At 38.6% G+C, this 24,826-nt stretch overlaps 1 protein-coding gene across 13 annotated transcripts in view; it reads left to right on the plus strand.

Moving 5' to 3' along the window:
- Positions 1 to 12,488: 12,488 nt before the first annotated feature.
- ADGRL2 (adhesion G protein-coupled receptor L2) overlaps positions 12,489 to 24,826 on the plus strand; it is a 155,504-nt gene continuing 143,166 nt past the window's right edge. For all 13 annotated transcript variants that reach the window (XM_077785409.1, XM_021527154.2, XM_077785414.1 and 10 more), the window contains exon 1: positions 12,489 to 12,634. The gene's annotated coding sequence lies outside the window, so the exon portion shown is untranslated. The remainder of the gene's footprint in view (positions 12,635 to 24,826) is intronic.

Below are 24,826 nucleotides of genomic sequence, written 5' to 3' on the forward strand. Positions count from 1 at the left end.
TCACAAAATTTATTGGGTGTTAATGTATTAAAAATTCTGTCATGCAGTAATTGTTTGAAGAAAATTGACAATTAAGAAACCTAACTAAGTTTCTTTTTGAAGAAAAATTAAACTTAATTTAATTCACTTTGGAAAAATAAAAGTTGACTTCAATAGAAGTAGGTCTGGGCAACTCAGAGTTGATTGGAAAATAAATTATCCTAAGTGCATCCAGACTCACCAAGCATCTTTAAGAAACAGAGTGTTCATAATGAACCAAAGTCTTCTGACAGCTTAATATGACTTTAAAATAACTAATATGAAAAAACATTGCAAAACTTTTGTTGACCAGGTGTTTTCCCTTTTTATCAATACAATATATTCCTATAATGGCCATCCCATGCTCTGTCATTAAAATGTAAGTTTTCCTTTCAGGTGCTTTGTCTCAGACATATGGAATTCTCATCTGCAGTTTTTACCTCCAGCCTCCCAAGTTAATCACTCAGGGCTTCTTGAAGAACAGTTTGCTGCAAACACAATTCCACAATCTGGGCCTCAGTGAGTTAGTATGAATTCATCAAAACAATTAAAAACTTCTCCAAAACTCCACACTAATTTTAATACAAGATTACACATTTCCCTATATTTGTGATTTCTAAGTTAATATTGTTGTTGGGAAAAACCTATTTGTAGGCCTGTGGATATGGTCTTGGTTCAGCAGAAGTTTGCTGACCTAGACCCGTGTGTTTGCAGAAGAGAGGCCTCAGCTTATGTTAAGTTATGGGTGAAAAGTAGAAAGTTCTGATGGCCTGATGCCATTCATTCCTACCAATAATTTATTCCATATCCATACTCATTTTTTCAGTCAGGAAACAAACAATTCTCAAATACTAATTCCTCCCTAGACACAAAGTTGAATTAATTAAGGTGTTTGCCAATCTCTTGCTGTCAGCCTGATGCTTCGTGTGTGGGTAATTGTGTGTTTAACAGAAAAATTTCCCAGAAAATTCAGAGGAAACCACATTTGTCCAGTTATATGCAATTCAGCCTTAATGTATGATGAAAAATATTTTCCCTACCACTTTTTCATTCCATTTCCCATTGCCAGATCCCCCAGAAAAAAAAAAAAAAAAAAAGAAAAAAAAGAAAAATCCATAGCAATCCTTATTTTTCCTTAAATGATGTGTGCATGTGAGTGTGGCTGGGTCAGGAGCTCTGCTAGAGCCAGCCAGGGCTGGGTGCAGGAGCCCCTGTGCTGGAGCTGCCAGGGCACTGCTGCACCCAAGGCTGAGCCTGCAGCAGCAGCCAGGCTGCTGCTGGCAGTGCCAAGTGCTGCAATCCCACCTCTGACACCCTGTAGGAGTGTAGGAGCTTTCCCTTGGAGATCCCTTGAGTGAAGCACAGATGGCAATCCCTAAGTGCCTTGGAAGAGTGAGTGACCAAATAAATTGAATTCATTCAAGCACTTTCAAGACATGTCATCCTTGTGTAGCATTTTGATCCCGTGCCTGAGTAAATGTATGATTAAATTTTTATTAAAAGGTAATGCTCCTGTTTTAATGATGGTTAATTATATATAATTAAAATGAAAGGATTAGTAATATTAAACATTTCATCAGAGGTAAAGATAAATATAAATACATATATTGTAGTATGATTTAATATGAGTGTATAATATTGAGCCTATATTATCTTCAATGCAGTATGTAAAATAGAAAATAAATAAAATAATACATTAAATAATATTATATTCTGGATGCTATGTAAAATAAATGCCTGGTTTATTACTTCTACCTTCATAAAATCCATTTGATTTTTGGAGTACACTATGCAAAGAATAGTTGAAGTAGTTTTAAAAATTCTCATAAGAAGTCCCTATTAAATAGATGCATATACTTCCTTGCTATGTCACCTATTCCTGTGAAAAGTTAATTACAGTGGTAAATGACCTACGTTTTTGACCACAGACTCATAGATTACAATTTGGAAATTACTCATTTCTAGCTAACATTAAATTCATACATCTTTAGAGGCCTAGCTTCTGATTTTCAGAATCTTTGAAACAGACCTTAAATATTCATACACAGGGTAATCCTTACTTATATCTGACAGATCTAATCTCATTTTGACTCCTTTTAAAAACTTCAGTGTTTAGTGTTACAACAGCACAACTTGATCACTACCCATATATACACCTTGTTTTGAACAAATAATATTCATTCCAGTTGTGATTTCTGCAGTTAGATACAGTGACTCTGTATCTCCAAATGTAAAATGCTGTGAATACACAGAATCTCTGTTCTGTAAAATGCTGTGCCCTAACATATTGTAATAAACTGAGAAATGTGTTAGCTTTTTAGATAATTCCTTTAAACTGCCTAGTTTTAAATAACAGAGATGTTTTGGATTCTGCAAACTATAAGGAACTAGTATTTTTCTAACAAGATCTTAAGGCCCTCAAGAATTTTAAGGATTTTTTATAAACCTCAATATGCATTTTTAAGCTAGATTTTGGCATTGTTTCATTGTAATTCCAGTACAACTCAATCGGTTTATTTTATAATTAAAAGCAAGGAAATAGTAACAAAAATACATAATATATGGTACTCGTGTTTATAATAGAAACATCCATAAAGAAAGAAACATGTTCTAACTCTTCTCATTACCCCAAAGGGAATTGCATCTTTAATCACACAAAGCACAACAGCTTTCTAATTTTGTTTAAAGTGTTTCAGTACTTACAAAAACCAGATCAGGTTATTGTAAATCTAGAGCAAATTAGAATCATTGGCCTCTGCTCAGCTGTATTCAAGAATACTATGTAAATCATAAATTTAATGGCATACTGCGACACACATCTGTTTCTATTTTGTAGAAGTTAATAATCTAACTTCAGAGTATTTAAACATTACTTTCATTAACTGGAAAATTGTGAAAAATAGAGACTGCTGTAAGTCATGTGTTGCAGCATTCTGCTCAGGGAAATATAAAAACTGTGAGTCTACACAGCAAAGCCTGAGTTTGTAAGAGATGTGCCACTGTCTGTTTCGTGACCTTGCAGCTCCTCTGTTTACCAGGGAAAACTTAACACAAACAGAGCTGCATTGCTGAGTGGAATCTGCACCTGCACGTAGTAGATTCCAGTTCGTATTTTTAGTAGCAAATGCCTTTCACAAGGAATAGTTGGTGCCTGAATTCCCTAAACTTATATAGATAATGACCTTATAGCTTTTCCTATACTTAGCATTCTAAACTCAGGTAAGTAACCTGCAGATCAATATACATATTGCAACTGATTTTATTTTTGACATTAGAACTGATAAAAATGCTGTGCTGAATAAATCAATTCCCAGTAAATAGTTATTTTTATAAAACTTACTTTTTGGTCTAGTGTGTACTCTGTCATATAAGTTGCTTCATAATAAAGTTAATATTGAAAATGTTATTAATTTATTAATATCTTATGCTGTATCACAAATGAGGCATCATGCACAATTTATGTAATTTGAAAAGAACCAATTTTGTGTGATTTGTTGGAGAGACACATCAGTATTTTCAACTTTTTTTTTTTTTGTTGTAAAGACAATAGCTTTTATGTATAAAAAATTATGTCACAAATGTAATTTCTAACAGATTTTTTCTCTTCAAATAATCTCGTTATTAAAAGACACACAATCTTTGGGAAGTCAGATGCCACTTATGTGCTCTTTCTCTTGTGTTAAAATTACCTGTGGTAGTAGATACTTTGCATTAGAGCTTAGGGTGCGTAAAGCTGAATGGGATTTATGTAAATAACTGCATGAATATGTATCCCACCTTTTACCAGTGCTAATTTCAATGAACTGTTTTTGAGAGGGAATTATATTAATATATACAACTGATAGGAAATTTGCACATTAATTTTACTGTCAACAAAAATTCTGATGAAAGCAAATTAAACTGACATAGCCATATAGAGAAGCAACAGGAAAAGAAAACCAAAAGGCGAAACATGGTGTAATGCAAATTTGTGGTTTATTCTTCAGTAATATTCAGTGCTTACATATGCAGAAAATTCTGCCATTCCTGTGTAAATGCATACAGGGTTATCACTTTGCTTTCCAAGCATGTCCTAAAAATTTAAGCGTCATAATGATATATTAAATGTAGTACTATGATTTACCAGATGTAATACAAAAAGATCATACTTTAGTGCTAAGTAGTCAACAAACAGCAGCCAGTGCTCACAGTGAAGAATAGCATCTTAAATAATAATTGAATACATTTTATTATTTATAATTAGCAGTAGTACTAAGCAGTCAGTCGATGTTCCTCAAAACAGGAGCATGGTACTAATGTCATTCTTTGACTGCAGTGTTTTTAGGAAGGCGTAGCCATACCTTCAATCAGATTCAAGTCTATTTGTCAAAAACATTGAGGTCTGTCAAAAGTAAATGATCATTTAATTAAAGAAAAAAAAGGTGGAGTATCTTTGATCCCTATACTTAGTGATATTAATTCGCTGTGCTGCAGGTGTTTGTAATATATAACAAATCATTACCAAAGCAGAGGCTTTTATAGGCGGTTTCGGGGAAGGAAAATGACTGTTCTTTACAGCTGCTGGAGTTACACCTGGCAATGTAACACAAACACAACAAAATGTGAACTAGAAGATGTAAGCCTGGAAACAAATCTGGGTCTCCCCCTCCATGCTCTGCTCGTGTCAGCTGAGATGGATTGCAAAGCAGTGCTGCTGCACAGAGTTGATGGGGAGGGGAGGGAGACTGAATGTGCTGCTGTGTCTAGGCTCCCTGACCAGTGATCCATGATGCATCTCTGGTATCTGCTCCAGAGGGAGCCAATCACATAACTTTCCCCATTTCAATGGCAATCAGTAACAAGAGGAAAAAATATAATCTTATAAAAAAATATGAGGTACCAACTCCTTGTGTTAAACCACATAACAAAATCAAAGCAAGTATAACCAATCAACTGAGGTTAAAGCACTTCCAGACTGGCATGAGGAACTGATGGGTAGAACCAGATAACTGCATGTAAAGTACAACTAACACTGCCTTGATTAAAGCTACCAATTGAAAATTAAAAATTAAACATTTGGTCTAACAGAATAACACATATTGAGGCATGGGAAAAACAGCAAAAGGAAACTGAAATATGCAAGTTTGGAAGCAAATACGGCTCTCATGCCTCATCTTTTGGTAAGGGAAACTTGAAAGATGCAATCATGAGGTGAGGAGGTCCCAGTGGGAGATTCTTTTCTGTTCATGATTGATTGTGAGCACCCTGTCCTTTCCTGTTCATAACCTATTACCGTATCTCTCAACTTGATTATTATGACTGTGGACCTGGTTTTCATGTAGGCAATATATAGAATTTCTGCAACTTGACTCCTAAAGAGAAACATGGAAAGAATTTAAGCCATTTAGTTTAAAGACTACTCTGCTTAAATGCTGCCTACCTGGGGAAGATGTCTATGCTTAACAGGCACTTCCATGTTTTTCATATCAAATTTTCTGGCAGCTGTAATACTCATCATGCCAAATGCTGCTTCAGTCAAGATAAACCATACTAAGAAGCTCTGCACCTATATTATTGCTAAGGTTCTGTGTAAAACAAAGCTGAGCAGTTAAAGGTGACAGTCAAACTCTAAGAGCATCTGACACCCATGAATGCAGTTAGTCTGCCACTAAACCCAGCAGCAGTCATCCCTTTATTTTAAAAATGTAGCTTTATTCTACAACTAGCAGTTAGAGACTTCTCCAGTGTATGAAACAGGGTCAGTTCTCACCTCTGCTTGAAGGGTTTCAAGTGCACATTTCTCACCAACTAAACAATTCTCTAACCCACAACCTGACTGGAGAAGGAAATAGTCTCCACTTCTCCCACTGAAGTCTTGCACCAGGCAGAAGATGATTCATGATTCACTGTACTAGAAAGTGAGAGCACCAGAGGGAACATGACTCTGTCACGTAATGATTTGGGCAATCAACTGAAATGGGGAAACCTCAGTTCTGGTCGGTGGTCCAAGAATTTGATGTATTTTTTCCCATAACGTCTCAAGAATGTAAATTTAACCTTACCCCCAATGTAGGCATCTAAATCTTTATGGGTTTTTAAAGCTGTTCACATCTCATTAAATGAGAGGCCTGTTCCATTAAGAATATGGATTTTAACAGTGCAGATTAAGTGAGGTGTTTGGGTAAGAAGAGAAAAGCATTCATGGATTCATATTTGCAAGTGCAATAATTTGCCTTTGAATTCTTTGTTTATGTTTTTTGCATTACCTTTCATTTTGTGATACAGAAGCAACAGAAGAGTGCCCAGAAACTTAGACAATATGATACTTAAAAGCACAGTGTAATAAATATAAGTTCTAGATTGGAGTCCAATTGGAGTTTGATAAAGCAAATTATTGCCATGCTTTTACATTGAACAGGAAGGTTGCAAGAGGTAAGAAGAGATCATGTGAATATGCTGAGACCACCACACGTGCCAGTTTGAGTCATGGGGTACTTCTCTCACTGCAAATTTCAGAGATTGAGCAAAGTCGTAGCAAATTGTATAATATAGTTGTGTAAGGGGGGAGGAGAAGGAGCTCCCTGCCTGTCAGGCAAAACTGTATTTATTTTAAACAAAAAAATATATGTAATTTCTCAGCATTCTCTTGGGCTTCTCTCCTTAATAAAACTAAAACAAAGCATTTTTTCCTGCCCAAATGCAGAACGCGTGACTATACAGACATAGCAGTTGGAGAAAAGGGAATGTGCAAACCTATTTGGAGAATTGGGATCTCATGACATATCTCTTTCTCCAAGAGCTCAGCACTGCAGTTCCTTTCCTGCTATGACCATTTAAGCTTCAGTGCTGAGCTTTTCATATGAAAACAGGGAATTGTACTCATTTCTTTTTTAAGTGCATCCTGCTATGTTACTCCTAACAGCTCAGTCTTGAAAACTCTTTGGCCTTTGTAAATGCCTGCAGCATTAAACTGTAAACTTTTCTCCACCAACATACATCCAAAATACCTGAATTCCAAAGGAATGTATTTCTTCAGTACCACTGAGCTCCACTGCTCCCACAGATTTACCTCAGAGGGTGAAGAGATAGCTGCAAAATACGGCATTAAAAACTGCGTCTGAATTCACTGGCAAAAATTATATTGATCTCTTTTAATTTATTAATGTGAGACAAAAATTCTGTTTCAGAATACGAGTTAATATGGCATGCACATGCTTTTGTTTCATAGCTGCATTTTCTCTGAACAAGGTTGTTTCTAATATTACTTAATTAAACAAAATTAAATTAATTTCTAAGAAACAAGAGAAAACAGCTTTGTTGAATAAAATGATCTTCATTTTCTTGAAGCTATTTAAATTAAAAACATGCGTCTCTACAGTTGGAAAAAAACCATTCATGGTTAAAATGTTTGAAGCCCATCAATCTCTTTAACCACACAGCTAATGTGTTCCTTCTGTTTTCTTTGAATGAAATCACCATGAGTGGTTAGATGTTGATTTAACATAAAGCAAGTGGAAATGGGTGTTTCCTTAGTCATGTGTAGAATTTATTTTTAAAAACAATTAGCAAGTGTTATGAATAAGTCAATGATTTTGTCATTTCTTAAATAATGATATAGATTATGAGTCATTAAAATTGATTACTGAAGTAAACTATGCAAAATGCAAATTCATATTACATTTATTTGTTAGAAACAGCTGCAGAATTCTCTTATTTTATTGATGGGTTTCATTTTTTTTTTTTCCCCAAGTGACTCTAAAATCAATTACTTAGTTTAAAAGACCGGTAATTGTCAAGATATATTTCCAAACTTTTAAGGCAATACATTGGATATTTCCTATTATGGGTTGTATCATTCACAGTTTATTTATATAAATTTGCCTTCAAAATTAATTAGGGATTTTCCTGAATAAAACATGCAAAATTTTCTCTTTTTTGTTTTATGTTGAACTGGTAAAATAATGTAATTGTTTTTTTACTTTTCCATGGGGTAAAAATTGAATTCTTTACATCATAGTAATTAAGTTGTGTCTTTATATCAGTGCACCAATTTTAGTTGATAATAATGCATACCTATATTTACTTCCTCTTCTGTCAGTCTTTGCCAACATTACATCTAATTACAGGTTCATTGATACGTTATTCACAGGAGTACAGACAGATAAGAGGAAATGTCAGTCGCTAGTATTTAAAGTTCAGTCATAAAACTCCAGTAATAAAAAAAATAGGCTGCATAAAATCTGTGTAAGCCATTACTCATGAGGGAACTGACACTTAGGGCAATACAAAGTATTATTTATCATGGTACTGAAACATTTTAAATTAACCTTTTTAAGAATAGCCAGATATAAAAATTCTATGACCAAAAAAAAAAAAAAAAAAGCTAAAGCAGTCTATAAGATCATATTACAGACATCATAATTTGGCCAATTTTTGCCACAAGTTAAATCATCTTTCTCAGATGCATCTCCTTCAAGTACACAGCTGACAGTTCATTCTTTTCCAGTTGTTACTGTCCTATACATGGTGCCTGGAAATGCTAATTGATACACGATTGTGATTATTTTAAAAATTGCTATGGATTTGCTTTTAATTTTTTGAGGACATCATCCAGCAGATTAATGAAAGCAACTGGAGAGTAATACACACAGAATATACACCTTAAAATATTACACCTTGAAATATTACAAATTTAACATTAGTTAGAGTGGGGATAAAATAAAATATTGTAAGACTGTAACATTTCTTCTCGTGCTTTCAAAGTAGATGTTTTGGACTGTTGCAGCAAAGCAAGATTTTAAGGAAAATCTACTTGTCTCTACTTCTCTGTATGGAATAAGATTCATGTTTTATAGGGATATGTCAAAAAGCAAATAGTAGGAAGTCATACTGGTGAAAATTTGATTGGTTATAATTCCTTCTTACATATTAATATTCAAATCTGGTAATAATTGTGGCTGAATAAAAACTAAAGTATCAGATTACATATGCTGTGAGTACACGTGTGTACAATTTTTCTTTTAAAGAAACATACACTGATTCATGTGAAATAGAATTAATCATTTGAATAATAGTATTATACCTGCCAAAACAATATACACCTCTGCCAGGTATTCTTATATCTTAATGCAGTTTTAATGAGAATTAATGGAAATGTGTTTTTGAAACAAATGCTGAAAGGTCTCTGCATTTTTAGCAATTGTTTAAAACTCAGTTTTACAGCCTACCATTGTAAAAGAGATGTAAAACTCCATCTCTGCATGTAGAAAGAAATATGATTCCAGAAGTTTTTGATGAAAAGAGGGAAAATGAACTTCAGTCCTACATTTGAATCCACATAGGTGAATTCACTTTGACTTCTGCAAATATTAGCACAAAGCCTAGTTCTGCAGTTCTTTTCAATCTTTTTGTAGGCAGAAAAAAAATTAGAGAACCCAACAGAGTTTTTTTTGTTGCAAACAGAAGAACTTCTCTCTCTCATGTCCTCTCAAAGGAAAACCATCAACCCTAGATAATTCTTGTATTATCGACAGTTTTGTGGCTAAATCCTGTTCTCATCAACTAAGCAAAAGTCTGTTAGCTCAGGGGTATCACTGCTTATCTGCAATTACATGAAAGAAAGAAAAGAGAGAAAGAGAGAGAAAGAGGAAGAGAGAGGGAGAAAGAAAAAGGACTTGTTAATGATAAAACGTTGGTAAAATCATAGCAAGTCAATATATATATCTCCATTTCTATGACTCTCTTTTTAAACATATTTCTTTGATAGATGCATCTAGTCCTTTCAGTGAAAATCAGCTTCTAAGACTATATTAAAATGCCTCTATAATTTGATTCCACTAAAAATGCATAAGGGGTGGTTACTTAAGGTTTATACAGGTGTTTGTAAGGAAGAGCAATTGGCTATATTAGCAATACACCAAGAACTTAATAGAGTTTTGCCTATATAGCCCTTTTTCTCTATGTTGCTCTCACAGAAACCCATACTTTTAACTACATATAGTAGGTACAAAACTGTTACAGAGACAGATTGTCCATCCATTCTGAGGCATTTTGCAGATTTAACCCAGCTGAAATCAGCCTTAAGAAGTTGCACTGCTCACTATGGCAGAACTCCTGATTTGGTCCCAAAAGCTTGAGATTGTTCTTCCACTCCCCAGTCCCCTGGGCAGACACCCTGAACTGAGGAAGGTCAGCATGGCTATGGCATGTCCATATTTCAGTGACTTCTAGATACTCACCCCTGAGACTGTTGCAAGCATTCTTGAAAGTTTAATGTGGTTTTGAAGAGCCCTGGACCAGCTCTATGGTTCTCACTACTCCATATTGCAAGGCCTTTAAGATCCAGTCTCCTTTTATCATGCCATGTTTTTCTTAATACATGCTACAATTTCTAAACACTAATTGCACAGGTATGCAGAGACATCAAAATGATTAAATAAAAAATCATTACCATTAACAAAGGTAATGATGCTGATTCTCCAGTGTGGCGTAGGTGTTGTACTCTGGATTGTCAATGTGCCTTGGACCTAAAACAGTTGATGAAGCCCCAAGTGGTCCGGCCTAGCACATGCGATTTCGTGAGTAGAGGCAGTTGAGAGGATTTCATTTCAGTGCTGCAGCGAGGGAGGGGATGGCTAAAATCCCCAAACAAAGGGAGGGGGCAGTTATCAGGTCAAGGCTGAGCGGCTTTGACCGCGGCTGTCTCTCCCTCCGGTCACCGCAGCCCCGGGCGGGCGCGGAGCGTGGGACGCACGCACGGCCCTCGCCCCCCGCTGGCACCGGCCCTCGCTAATGCCCAGCTGCCTCTCCCTGACCTTGAGAGCTGGGAATCGCCCGTGTTGCACATCCTGAAAGGTCAGAGCGGATTCTCAGTGTTTTGCATCCATACGGACGAGAAACACAAACCCTACAATACGAGACCTGGTTTCTAAGAGCAGATTTTTGGGACAACGCTACTAGACTGGGTTTTGTATCCAAGCACAGCAATGAGTCAACTGAGTATCCTTTAAATCGTTTCCAAGTGCTGTTTACCCTGCCCTGACATGTTTTCCCTAACGCATTGCTGCGCCTCGGCGCGCCGTCCCTGCCGGGCAGAAGCCGGGCCATGTCAGTGCGAAGGAAAGAAGGAAAGGACCAGCGGAGCCGTGAAGGCGCTGGGGTGCCGGGACCCCCACGTCTTCCCGCTCTGCCTGCCCTCTCTCGCTGCTCGCCCAGCCGGTGAACGATTTTTTGGGTGATGCCGGGGAAGGGGAGGCGGGGGACGGGCGCTGCGGTGCGGAGAGCCGGCTCCGCTCGGGCCCCCGCAGCGGGCGGGGTGCGCGGCATCGCTGCGCGGCCGGGTACGGGCACGAAGGTGCGGCGGGGACGCCTCCGGCCGGCCGGCCTGCGCGCCTGCAGCCGCCGGGGAGGCAGAGGAGGGGGTGGCGGCAGGCCCGAGGCCCCGGGCCCGGCCAGCGCCGGGGCCCGAGGCGCCGGGCAGGGGCGCCCAGCGGCTCCGCGGCGGCGGGCGGCTCCGCGGCGGTGCGCGCCCCTCGGCATCCGCGGAGGTGGCGCGGGCAGCGCCAGCGCGCAGCCGGTCTGCGCGGCCTCTGATGCCGAGCGGCCGCTATTTAGCCTTCAGCCCCCCATCCCCCCCCGTTCAAATGAATGAAGGGCGGAGGGGGACTGGAAAAAGACAGGAAGGGGGAGAATTTTGTCCTTCGCCGATGCCGCTCTACGTGATAATATGTTTATATGATTAGCTGGGCCCAGGGGTGGGAGCGCAGGGAGAAGGGGTGGAGATTGGAGGGGGAGGAGGCTGGAGGTGACTCCAGTTCAGAGCCGGCGGAGAGTCCGTGTCAGGACTTGGCGCTCCCCAGCCGCAGACGGAGCGGTGCACGAGCACGGAGAGGCTGCCATACATTCATTGGGATTTTTTTTTTTTTGTGTGTGTGTGTATGTATTGCATTTTTCCCATTACCGCGCGCGTTACTTGCTCAGCGCCCGATCTCCAGTCGTTGGCGGGGCAGCAGCACAGGGAGGAAGAGGAGAAAATCTGAGGAAAGGCCGGCCCCGCACTCCGCCAGAGGCCAGAATGTCATCCCGGGAGATGTGAATCCTGCAGCGACAGAGACACGGAGGAGGGGGTCCAGTGTAACATTCGAGTTGTTCCCCGCTGCCCCAGCTGCTGGCATCGTCTTCTGATCGCTTCACAGAAGGGACTCCCGAGGCTGGGCACACACACTGCACTGCGCCCGTCCTCCTCTCCATTTCGGTTTTTTTAATTTTTTTTTTTTTTTTCTGAATTTATTTCTTGTGTGCGTGCGTGCGGGAGCCTGGCTGCATCGCGCGTTTGCTGCGGAGCGGAGTGTGGGGAACTGCAGGAAAATGTTGACTTAGACCCAGAAGACCCTCCCGGCCGGCTGCGTGGAGAAGAAGCCGCCCCTGCTCTGCGCTGCCCCAGCCCTCCGAGCCGCAGCGCCGGCTGCCGCCCGCTCCCGCCCCAGCCCACCGCCCGCCCGCCCGCTCCCGCGCCGCCGCCGGGGCCCCGGGACTAACTCCGCCGCGATCTCCCGCAGCCCGCGCTCGGCGGGCTGACCCGGACCGCGGGTCCCGCCGGGGACACAGACCCCGGCCCGCCTTCGGCTCCCAGACGTAGGTAAGCGGAGCCCCGCGCCGCAGCCTCGCCGCGCTTTCCTGCCGGCGCCTGCTCCCTGACTCCTGATGTTCCCCTGCCGAGCCGCCGGCGGGGATGCACTTACTTTCGGGTCTGCCTCGCCCGCCGCTGCCGCGCGGCCGCCGGAGGAGCGACGCGCCCCTCGGTGAGCCCGCGGCTCCGGGCGCGGGCAGCGCCGCCGCTCCGCACGGCCGCGCTCCGCCCGCGCGGAACGGCCGCGCTCCGCCGCCGCCCCCCCGCGCCCTGCGGAGGGACCTGCGGCAGCCGCGGCCGCCCCGCCCGCCGCCGCCGGCCGCCCCGCCGCGGGGGCTGCGGGCCGGGTCCGCCCGCCGAGCAGGCCCGGGGCTCCGCGGCGCGCCCCGCGCAAAGTTGCATCCGTTCGCTAAATAATTACCTGTTGCGGGCTTATTTGTGTAACTCTGCCGAGCGCCCGGCTCCCAGCCCGTGCGGGGTGGGGGGTGGCTGTGGGAAAAGGAATAAATTACCCTTTGTCGGCTGAGGGGTGAGAACAACTTTTTTTTTTTTTTTCCTTTTTCTTTTTTTTTTTTTTCTTTTTATTTCTATTTATTTTCACATGTAGAAATCTGGGGCCATCTGGAGACAGAAAACAGTGTGTCATGAGGCACCGTTGCTGTGTCTGGCTCTAAAAATAACATCTTGTTGTTAGTCTGCGCCGGCCCTGGTGGGATTTGAGCGCGGTTTGTCAGAAAGTAAAGAGCTCTGCTGGTGCTCAGGTGTGTTTTCTTTGCCCAGAAATGCCCCTGTGCGCGACGGAAGGAATCCTGCGGAACAAATGTTCTGCTGTTTGGCTTGCTCAGACGCCCCGGCTCCCTCCTTTTGTTGCTTGCCACGAAAAGAGGTGCCATTTCGCATCATTCTGCAGAAATTGTTTGAATTAATGCAAGTGTGAATTCTTACCGTTTGAAGGAGGGCATTAGCATATCAAAGGTTCCTTAGCTCCGGCTCAATTGAGAAAACTTCAGCTTGTCTTCCATTTGCTTCCAAGAAGAGGCCCAAAGGGCAGTGGGAATTGTAAAGGGGTAAAATGGGGAGGTGGATTTGGGTTATGTTTCTGAACTTTTGCTGTTTTGCAATTATGCGAGTGAAAAACAAGGTCCCTCCGCTGCAGAGCCCTTGCAAGCGCTCGGACAATTACACTCTATTGATTAATGGTTTGTTCCGAGCAAAAAAAGTGACCTTTTATGACAGCAGGCACTGTGGCGTGGTTTCTGATTCCTCCTTTCTGGGAGGGGGATTTAGAAAGCGCTTTCTCCCGCGCTCTTGCTCTGGGTATGGCCTACACGTTACTGCCTTACTGCGTGGAGGGATGAATGGGGAAGACCTTCTAATTACTTCAGAAAACAAATGAAATCTTGGAATAAAAGACCTCTTGGTTCCAGGCCTTTGAAACAAATATGCTTCCTTCCTTAATGGGTGGATAGGCTGGAATAATAGATATTTTTATGGAGAGTTTTAAAAGAAGTTTTGATCACCACTGGCCATATGCTTCCATTTCCTTCTCATTCTAGAAAAAGTGAAAATGAGTAATTCTTGTAATCTCATTTCATCAGTGATATTGTGTTTACAAAGATAACATAATTTGTGGTTAGTATTACCCTATAATAAATAATTCTCAACCAGCTATGGCAGTAGTGCTGTTTTGGTGGCTGTGTAGAACATTTATCGCATTGCAAGTTGTTTTACGAGACTACATATTCATAGTTTTTTCTTCTTTTGTTGCTATTTTCTTGAGTTTGAAAGGAGATGTGGCCTGGCCTACCCTTTTAGTACCTTTGCAAATCAATATTCATAATCCAGCAACTCAAAAGCCAAGCAAAATTCAGTTATCCATCAATAAGTCGGGACATTTTCCAGGGACCAGATGTTTCTTGGGAACTGTATTCTGGTTTATATCTCTGGCAAAAAAGAACTTCCTAAATTTTCCTTGTCTATTGCTTCTTTCCAAACCTTTTACTTGAGTGATGCAGATACTAAAACAGGTATTTTGTGTTTTTAAAAAGTTGGTTTAAGTCACTGATATGTGTAGCATTTGGACTGTTGTTTGGGTGGGTTTGTTTGTTTAATACTTTTTTTTTCTTCTGATTCACCATTTCGGGGGTGTTTCTTTTACTGCCATGAAAGTGATGTGCCTTTAGAGTAGGATATTCAATTTCAGGCTTCAATTTCCTTTCATGTAATGCAGGAACTGAGTATATATGGTATGTCTTGGTGAAAAACACTCCAGTTGATCAAGTAATTTATATAGATTTCTGTTATTCTTAGATGGACACGGCTATTTGGGCATTTTGTAAATAGATGTATTTAGTGGCCCTAAAATTAGATAATTACTTTCAGGTAATTTCCAGCAGTTTATTTACCTAATGTCTTCATCTGTCTGAAGTAGTACCTTTTGGTGGTGTAAAAGGAACATATTGATGTGATTGCCATTATCACACTTAAGTTGCTGTTAACTAGTCTGCTTTGAATGCAGAGGGCTATAAAGAAAGCGCATTATCCTTTCAGCTATTAGGGATAATCTAAAAATTGTCTTGGAAATGTTGCACTTTGGTTTATATGAGGGCAACCCCAAATTCGACAAATCTCTAAAGGTAAAAAAGTAGTAAAAAGAAGATTTTCAACATTCAGATGACAAAATTGGACCACTTAGAGAAAAATTAATGTGCTCCAGCAGCACTTCAGCTGCCATTTTCAATCACTCTGGGTTACTATGTGTTGGCAACAGTAAAAAAGCAGAGACATTCAGATAGCTCAGGGAGCTGGTAGGTGGGGGAATCAGGATGTGGAATCATGTGGGGTAGAACAAACCAATTACTTCAGGTTTTGACTTGAGAATTTCCAGTAAACATTTTTTTTTTTTTCTGGCTTTTGGCTCCCCTGCTCATTAATAGACCAACATCAAAGCAGGCAACCAAACTTCCAAATGTTATAAAAACTAATGTAAAGATACAGATCTCACATGTAGTCTTGCAAGTCTTAATTTAAAACAAGCAGTTGGAGTTTTTATTGCTGCAATTTTCACAATCAGCAGAGACATTAACACCAGGCTTCTGGGTGTTTCCCTTCTTAAAATGAGCAAGAGGAAAGCTTTAAAAAAGCCAGAGTGTGCTTAGTTAGTTCTTATTTGATCACTTCAGAAGCTTTCTCAATGTTTTATCTCATACCATTTTGAATGTGTAAAGTCAGGAAAGGGGGTTACTCAGGAATCCTAGTCTCTAGTAAGGAAGCACCTTAGTAAAGTTTAAATAAGCAAGGCAGTACAGTCTTTATGGTTAATAGTATGTAATAATATGGCTGTTTTTATTCTGAAATGTGATATGTAAACATGACATTTTGATGAATAGATATTTTTAAATGATAATAGTTGTGATGAAGAAAATTTCCTACAGTTTTGAATTACAGCTTTTTAAAAAGTCCATCATTTTTACTTAAAGCTTTTGGAGAGAAAAATCTCTAGTTAGACAAAATATTTATCAAAGTTTTATTTGAAATACATTTCTAATAGTGTGTCATAAATTAATGTAAATCATAATAGCCATACAGTAGAAAGCATTGTTTAACATCTGGAGAGCACAGAAACACAATCATAAGTTTTTAGTGAAATTTGGACTAAAAGTTTATTTCCAAGCCCTTGCTCATCCTCTGTCCACCCAAAATGTTGACATACCTGTAAGAAAATTCTGTTACCTTGTACTATGGCTCCTCCTGCCTAATGTTATTGACAGATAACCTACCAGTAACACTTTATATCAAAAAATGCTCTGCGACTCCTCTGCATTTCCACTGCAGAATATTTGTGAATGATTGATTATACAGGAACTGGAAGTAGCAAATAGTGATTTTTACCTAGTCAGCTGCAAGTTAAACTACGTGTGGTGTGTAGTGGAAGTCATATCCATGCACAGGTAAACAAGCAGTCACTTATGAACCAAGACGGTTCAGAGCACAGGCTGGGGAAATTTGTAGTCAGTCATGGTGCTTGCAGATGTCATGTTAAACAGACTCTTTCAAAGCATTTTTTAGGATTGATGTTTGTGATGTACAAAAATGATTTGAAATTGCAAGAAATTCAGTTCCTTAAGTATTTATGTGCAGCTTTTAAACTTAAAAGCTGTCTATTATTTCTAAAAACATCCTCTGTTTGAAACAGGTAAAACATTTTAACCATCATGTTGTAATTGGATGTCAAGAAAACTGGAAAAACAACAACCTATTTTAAGGCCATTCTCAATACTGTTAGCAATCGTGCTTAATATTTAAATAGTTTTCGAAGATACCTGCATTTTGTTTCCAGCACTTTTTAAAATAAAAGTAGCAGGTGGCTCTGGAATATTGGTAACTTGTGATTTTATTTGAATATATACCTGGTGTAGAAAATACTTGTAGTCTTTATTTAGCAAATGTGATTCCTTTTAACATTCTTCATTTAGAAAGTGAAAGATGACAGGCCCTCTTCAGTAGATAATTTTCTAGGAGTTCGTGTTTCTTTCAGCCTGTAATATACAAGATGTGTTTCTACAGCATGGACTGGGAAGATTGTGTCACTTAATATCAGCAATTTAGTTATAGAAATACACTTGCTTAGTGAGTGCTACGATCTGACAGCATTCTCTAGATGCAAACTGATAGTTAACTAGAAATTGATTCCAAAAGGAGGAAGAAAAAAAGTCTTCAAATTCAGAATCATAGCATCTCCAAGCTGTGAATTGTTATATTAAATGGAGCATTTTATGGGTTTTAGAAGAATATGTAATATGCATATGTCATGAATTCATTCTTTCTGATTTTCATGAGGTACTCTAATGATTCAACCAACTCTAGCTTGCCATTTACCCAAATTATTTAGAAATGCAGGATAGTAAAAAGCATTGCAACCTGACTGAAGCAAGCACAATGCTCAACACCTGCAGGTAGAGTGCAGTCTCTAGCAAAATGCTGTTGGTTGTTACTCTGGCACAATGCAAGCTTAAATACAGTTTGCTTAGTTACAACAAAAATGCTTTTTTATGAGTAAGATACTCCATGTTTGGGGAATTTTTTGTGTGTTGTCTGCAAAGTAAAATCCCATCACGCATGTATACGTTTGTTCAATTATCAGAACAGCTAAGAGGAGGGAAAAAAAAATCAATTTACTCTGAAAAGCATCAGAAATAAGATTACCTTGGCTAGTAGGAACTTGCCAGCACTGTCTAAATTGCTTAATATTATCAAATGTTGCCATTTTTCATGATCAGTAGGAAGGATATTGACTATTCTACATGTCCAGGTCTGCTACTTGTCTATTTCTTTATAAAGTATAAGCATGTCTTATTTTTATTCCTACAATAGCAGTTTCAGATAAATCGGAGGATCTAACAATAACTTTATAAAATAGATGGAATAATACCGTTCACTGGAGAAATAGTATTTACTTGAGATAAGTGATAACAACTAGTTTTTCACTTGTTGTTCTTGTAACAGACAAATGTAAATACCTTAGCAGACATTTCAGAGTGAAAGGCAAGAGATAAAATGTAATTACTTTTCAGGGTGGCTCTGACGATGGCCATGTTCTTGTCTGTAATACAAAAAAAAAAAAAAAAAAATCTTTGCTCATCACGTCAGAATATGAAGGCCATTGTTACTTGTCAATATAAAAATATTTTCTGATTTCTGATTTGACCTTAGTATTCATCTTTGGCTCTTCTGTGTAATCTGGAATCCTTATAGCCATGAATTCTAGTTGCTGTTATCCAATGGAGCATTTAACAGAGCACCTAATGGACTCAGCTCCTGTATTTTTCTTGAATGCATAGCATCTTGCTTCATTCCTCACCAAAACTAACTTTGCTACAAGGACAGGCAACACGACAAGTTAGAATCAATGGACCATTTGTAGGTCACAAAGTCAGTTTACTGGAATTTCAGAGGAAACTGGTTGAAAAGAGAGGACAAATGTCACTTTGAATAGAGATGTTTAAATCAGACTTCTGCCTTAGGGTAAAATTTAGGTCTGTTGTAGCCTAGATGTAATGTCTCCCTCTACAGAGCACAGCATTAATCATGGCTTGACAAGTGATCATGGGCTGAGAGAAATGGGGCCTGTCTTGGTTGTGTGGTTATTTTTTTTTCTAATCTTAATCTCTTAGGAGCACATTATAAACACTAACATTTACACAAAAAGATTTAAGTATCAATGTCTGTGTTTCAGTAGTGAGAGTCGCTAGCTTCAGAGAAAATCTAGTTAGAGTTAATAAAAGCTACTTGTGTTTGTTACGTAGATTCAGTATTAGGAATATTTTCCTTTTAACGTAGAGCAGGGCTTTTTTGTCTTAAGAGATTTATTTTTTGCCATTTCCTCATACAAATATGGTAGAGTCTCCATCTGCCTGTTTGTTCCTTGGTGTACTAAATCTTTTTAGAGGTTTTTTAAAACTCTAAATCTTTTTTCTTTACAATTGTTTCAGAATGTGTTTATCACGCAAGAAAGATACTTCCTTTTGCAAAACAGACAGTATAGGGAAAAGGGGGAGCAGTTTTTCTAAAATGTAGCACAGATGAGTGGTTTTTTTATGTTCATGATGTGTTACTTTATTGCAATGGGTCACAAAACCGGAATGAAATACCGTGAATGAAGAGTGCTATTTAAGATCCCGAGTTCTGATGCTATGCAAATTGTGTTTAATATTTAAATAACGGATGTCTTGATTCATAGCTAGATGTGGGAGTGTTTAGACATTTTATGGTGAAGAAGGGAATTTTCCCATTTCTCGGGCTTTTTTGCTGTTTCCCGTGGTGGGGACAGTGTGGGAGCAGCTGAGCACTGGGTGTGCCCCAGTGCTGGAGAGGTGCAGCTTCTTCATGGTTACGTTTGTGCCGGCAACTGTTGGAAATGGATCGTGTCAGTGAGTAGCAGCAAAATGATGTATTGCTGGAGAACGATCCTTTAAAAATTAAGAGTACTTCTGTTTATCCAGTTGCCTGTGGATGTGATAAAATCCCCAGTCTCTCGTTTAGGTTGGGCTGCTGCTTTCCTTTGTGCCCTCTGTTGGTGTTTTCCCATCAGTCGACACCTCACACCGATTACTGCTCTGAATCCAGATGACAGAATAATAACGCCGATTACTGCTAAAAGTTGTTTCTGGCAGCTCGGGAGGGGATGACCGACCTTGTTCCTGACTATCAGACTTGCTCTGCTGTTGATGGGCTCGGGTGTGTGTAGAGAGAGCCTTACTGTGAGATCAGTGCTGCAGTGGTGGAGGGCGATCACATGCCAGAAGGAGACTTTAATTCACTTTTCTATGTATTCTCTGTAATTTTTTACAGCATTGCAGTCTACGCTGGGGTGAGCAGCATTCAGAAACAATTCCTTCTCAGTAGGCAGCATTGCTTTTAAATAAAGTGACATTTTAAGAAAATATTTCTGAGAACAAGTTCTGCTGTTGACTCTGCATTTCTCTGGCAAATTCCCGATGTCTGTGTTGATGGTAGGCATCATTCTTTTTATCTGATCCAGGCGTCCTTTTATTAGACTATTACACTGTTTTTTAGACTTTTTCAATGAGAAGTGACCAATTTGGGAATGTGAGAAGTGACCTGCTTTCCCAGAATGAATAATGATTGAATCTTCATTTTGAACAAAATGAGTGTTCTACAGAAGACCAATTCATAACTATTTTGTTGGGTGTGTCTCCAGCACCTTTTATTTGCTTTAGTCTAACAAGTATTTCTTAGACTGTCAATTGGAGGGTTATTCTTGTGTAAATCAGTATAAAGTGCTTAAAGGAGAGAAAGTGCCTAAGCAGTGGTGTATTCCTGGTTGAGCTTCTGTGCCAGGAACAGGGTGTAGGCTGAGAGTTGTTGTGAAGAGAGAGGGGAGGTGCAGGCTGACATAATCTGAAATTGAGAAGAAATTCTTTTGCCCTTCAGGCAATAATGTTACCCGTGCTTGAATAGAGCATCATCTTTCCAAGAAGTTGTTGGCTTTTTTCCCCCTGCTTTCTTTGCTTCCTCATTTGAGCAGGTGTATAATAGAATCTCATAGTACCTGGTTGATGGTCTGACTGTTAAAGATATTCCATCAGCAAAGAAGAGCTTTTTTTGCAGCAGTCTCATCCTCTTGAAGTGAACACCCAAAATTTGTCTTATATTTATCCTATGTAATGGCTGTAGCCATACTGAACTATCAGTACTGAAATGGCTGTATCCTACTGAAATAGGAGTATTTTTCTCCTCCATGTTTTTGGGGTTTTTTTGGTGGTTTTTTTTTTTTTTTTGGGTAGAATTTTTTTGGGGTTTTTTTATTTGTTTGTTTTCTTAAAAAAAAAAAGCTGATATTGAAACCTTGAAAGGTTGTATTTTGGAGATTATTTTCCCAGTGAAAATAAAAGTTGACACAGGGCATATGTGACTTTATGCCCAATGTGTATGCATTCATTTTATGAATGTTCTTCATTAATCTAAGGGCACTACTTGCAGAAAGTGAGATTTCGCTCTCTTAGAGAAACAAAACCATGGGCATACTTTTGTTCTTGCTGTGTGAGAAGAGAAATTAATGTTGCCTGATGGCTTCGCCGTTTTTTGGGTGTGTGCTAAAGGTTAGATAGGATGAAGGCTTAATTACAATGTACTTAAAATTTATAGCTTTATTCACTGAAGCTTTGTCCCATTTGCATTGAAGGGATTTTTATCTAGAGAGCTCATCCCATTACAGCAAACAAACTTGAGACATTTTAAGGTAAGGGTAATGTCTTCTGGGAGAAAAGCAGTTTGCTTCCAGTTGGATGAAAACTACATTGTTACTTCATGATTTGATTTAAATTGATAGGGAATTTTTTTTTAATATATATAATTTAATTTTCAGGATAACTTACCATTCAGTTCAATTGCATTTTAAACTTTGGTGGAGTGCATGTGTAATTGTATCCAAAAGTGACATTAGGTTTTTCCTCCTAGCAGTAAATAGAAGGGATGCTGCTGTTTGGTTGGTTTTCAGTTAAGACAAATGCATCAGATAGGATGGACTTGTTTTAACTGTTGGGAGTGATCTTTCATTTTTGTTTAGCTCTAGATAAACAGAGCAATTAAAAAAAAAATCTTCTTTTTTTTTTCTTCTATTGTTTTCTCTTTTGTTTTTTTTTGCTCTGAAAGCATTTAGGTGACTTTGGAAAAAGAAATTTGTGTGACTTGATATGGGAAAGACTAAAGCGGAATGCTTAACTTTTCTAAGGAGACAAGAGGAGACAGAGAGCTGGGGAAAAATGCAGAGTATATTTCCTGTGTTACCTCCTTATGCTGGATAACATTGGAGAAGGATTTCTGGGGGAGTTTCTTTAAAATGATGACTGATTATTTGGTTTCCTATGCTGGCTGTTGCCCACATTTTTCACATATTTTTGCTCATTCTTATTATTACCTGCAGAGGGAGCTTGTATATGAGATAATCAGAGTAATCAAGGCACTCAGGGCTGAATTGTTTCCAGTAAGTACAATTTCATTTCACTGTGCCTTTTCTGTTATGCAGAGCAGAAGGGCTCTGCAAGACAGCTTTTAAAAAGGCTGTCCATCAGTAACAGCAATCCACAGTGGGCAAAGATTTTAAAACATCAATAAGAACAAGCCAACTTAAAAAAAAAATACTTCATATTTCAAAGAAGTGCCTATTAATCAGAAGTTTATAAAAGAGACGAGGAAAATGATTTTTGCCGGTCCGGGTGCAAGAGGACTGTTTTGGTATTCTGTATGACAGGAAGCAGATTTTTGTTGCAAAAACTTTCAGATTCTAAAAATGTCATGTCAGCATGAGAGAGACAGCAGAGTACTTTCAGGTCTTCAACACATCTCATGCACAGTAGTGTGGTAGCCAAAAAGAAGTAGGTAAGTATTTCCTATTTTACCCAAGCAGTGTTAGGGATCATAATTAAGGTGACTGTGGATGAAAGGCTAACTCTTAATTTTGCTTTTTCTCTATTTAAAATATAAAGAGGTGAATGAGTTTTATTCAAATTGAGGAATTGATCCAGTCGAGTGCTAAAGCAGGCAATCAGTTGTAAGGATTTCTTTCTTAAGCTTTAATAAACGCTGACAACAAAGAGCAAGGAATATCTTAATCTAAGTTTATTTGCAAATTGTAACTTAAAAACTAGCTTGAAGAATCAGAAATTTGTACTTTAGGTAGTGATTTTTCCTTAATTTAGCACAATGAAAGAAATAATCTAGTGTATTGTGGGCTTTGTAATTTGTATTTTCGTTATCTGGATAATGAAAGTGTGTGATCCTTCGAAAAGTTAAGATTTCAGAGAAGAAAATAATATATAATACAGGTCCACTTGCAGAGAAAGAAGCATATTAGATGGTACTTGGATTTATTCTGTACTTATCTCTGGAAAATGGTGTCAATAATTTTATTTTAAAATATTTCAGTAAACTTAAAGATGATATGCTATGACATTGTTAGGAAATAAAGAGTTACGTATGCACATTCCATAAAACAGAAAAATGCTCTCCTGTAATAAATCTGTGGTGTAAATTGGTCAAATATTTTTTTTTCTTTTTTGCTACTTTAAATGAATAGAACTTTAAACTTAATATACATTTAGCCTAATGTGATACTAGGGGTTTAGTTTGGATTCTCTTTTTAAACATCGAGGAAGATTTACCATATCTGAAAGAGTGGTAACTCTGTGTCAATTTATTATTTATACTGGCTAATCCTTTCTAATGTGAAAAGTCAGCTTGTTATTGTAACACCAAATGGCCCTCTAAGTAGGGAAACAGTTAAGTAGATCTCCTGTAATAGGTTGTTGTCTAATAAAGAGATTTATGGTATTGGCAAGGGCTATTGTATAGGTATTACCCTCTCACAGCATGATCGTGTATTATCTTAACAACTCAGTGCCACGTTTATGTTGAGCATTTTCATAACAGGGTAAGAATATTAGCCACAGCAATTACACCCCAATAGGATTATAATGGTAAGATTTACAGAAAATATATAAATTTTTTCCTTTCTTGGAGATTTTGGTAGGTGCTAGGAGTTGAAAAGTTGTGCCATCCTTTTTGCATGGGAAAATACTGATGTGTAAGTCATGATGAAGAAAGAGAGATTTGTTAATTTAATCTTGTTGAGGAGTTGTGGAGAGGCAACGACATAATCTTTCTTTACACAGTCTGTTCTTTCTTTCCTGGTGAGGTAGAGATGTTTCAGAAGTTCCACTCAGTGGAGGCTGCCGTACAATATGAAAATCGAGACGTGAATGTAACTTTAGTTCTGTTGTGAGGATAATGCAGCTGCAATTAAGATATATTTTTAACAGCCTTGTATTTTGAAGGTAGAACAATGGTAATTTACATGCTATGCTGGAAGAGCCTACTTGAACAAAATAATGTAATTTTTTTGTTTTAGCTGTAGCGTAACACGTTTTCTCTTTCACTACTGCCAGGGTTTTATGGTGATAAGTAACTTAGATAATTTTTTAAATTACTGCAAGCAACAAAAGTGACAATAATGTCATACTTGTACAGTTTTCATATAAGTGACATTCAAGCTGTTCCTTAATTCTTAAAATTTTCCATCTGTTTTAAAAAAAAAACAAAAGTGAGACATTAATACTCACTTACTTGGCAGAAGCAATGTTCCAGTCACATTTAATAAAACTAAATTATGTTTTGTCAATAAAAAACATTTATGGGGACTAATTGAACAAAATTCATTAGGTTATATAGTCATTTATGAATAACTGCATTGAGTAGCACAGCAGTCTGCATGGCAGAGTATGATGAAACAGCCACATATTTTAAGATGGTATCTTGAGCTATAATTCAGTAAATACTGAAATAATGAGTGCTTAAACAAACCAAATATTTTATTTCTCTGATTGCCTGTACCAAAATCAGAATAAAACTATTCCAAATTAAGAAAATATATAGATGGCAATTCTTACTGTATAAGAAACTTCCAGTACATGTGGCATACATTGTAGACATGTAGTGGTAGTATTGGTTAAACTGGTAAGACACATTTCCTAGGTGCTTTGGATTAATTATATGTGTAAGTGTTTCTATAGAAAGATTCTGTACCCATCTGTCTTAAATTGCTATTGATCACTAGATAAAAGATGTACATGTTTCTTTTGACATGATATATTGCAGTTCTGAAAATGTGCTAGAAAGTTGTCC

The sequence above is a fragment of the Lonchura striata genome, chromosome 9, assembly GCF_046129695.1.
Source record: "Lonchura striata isolate bLonStr1 chromosome 9, bLonStr1.mat, whole genome shotgun sequence".
In the NCBI taxonomy this organism is placed as follows: Eukaryota; Metazoa; Chordata; class Aves; order Passeriformes; family Estrildidae; genus Lonchura; species Lonchura striata.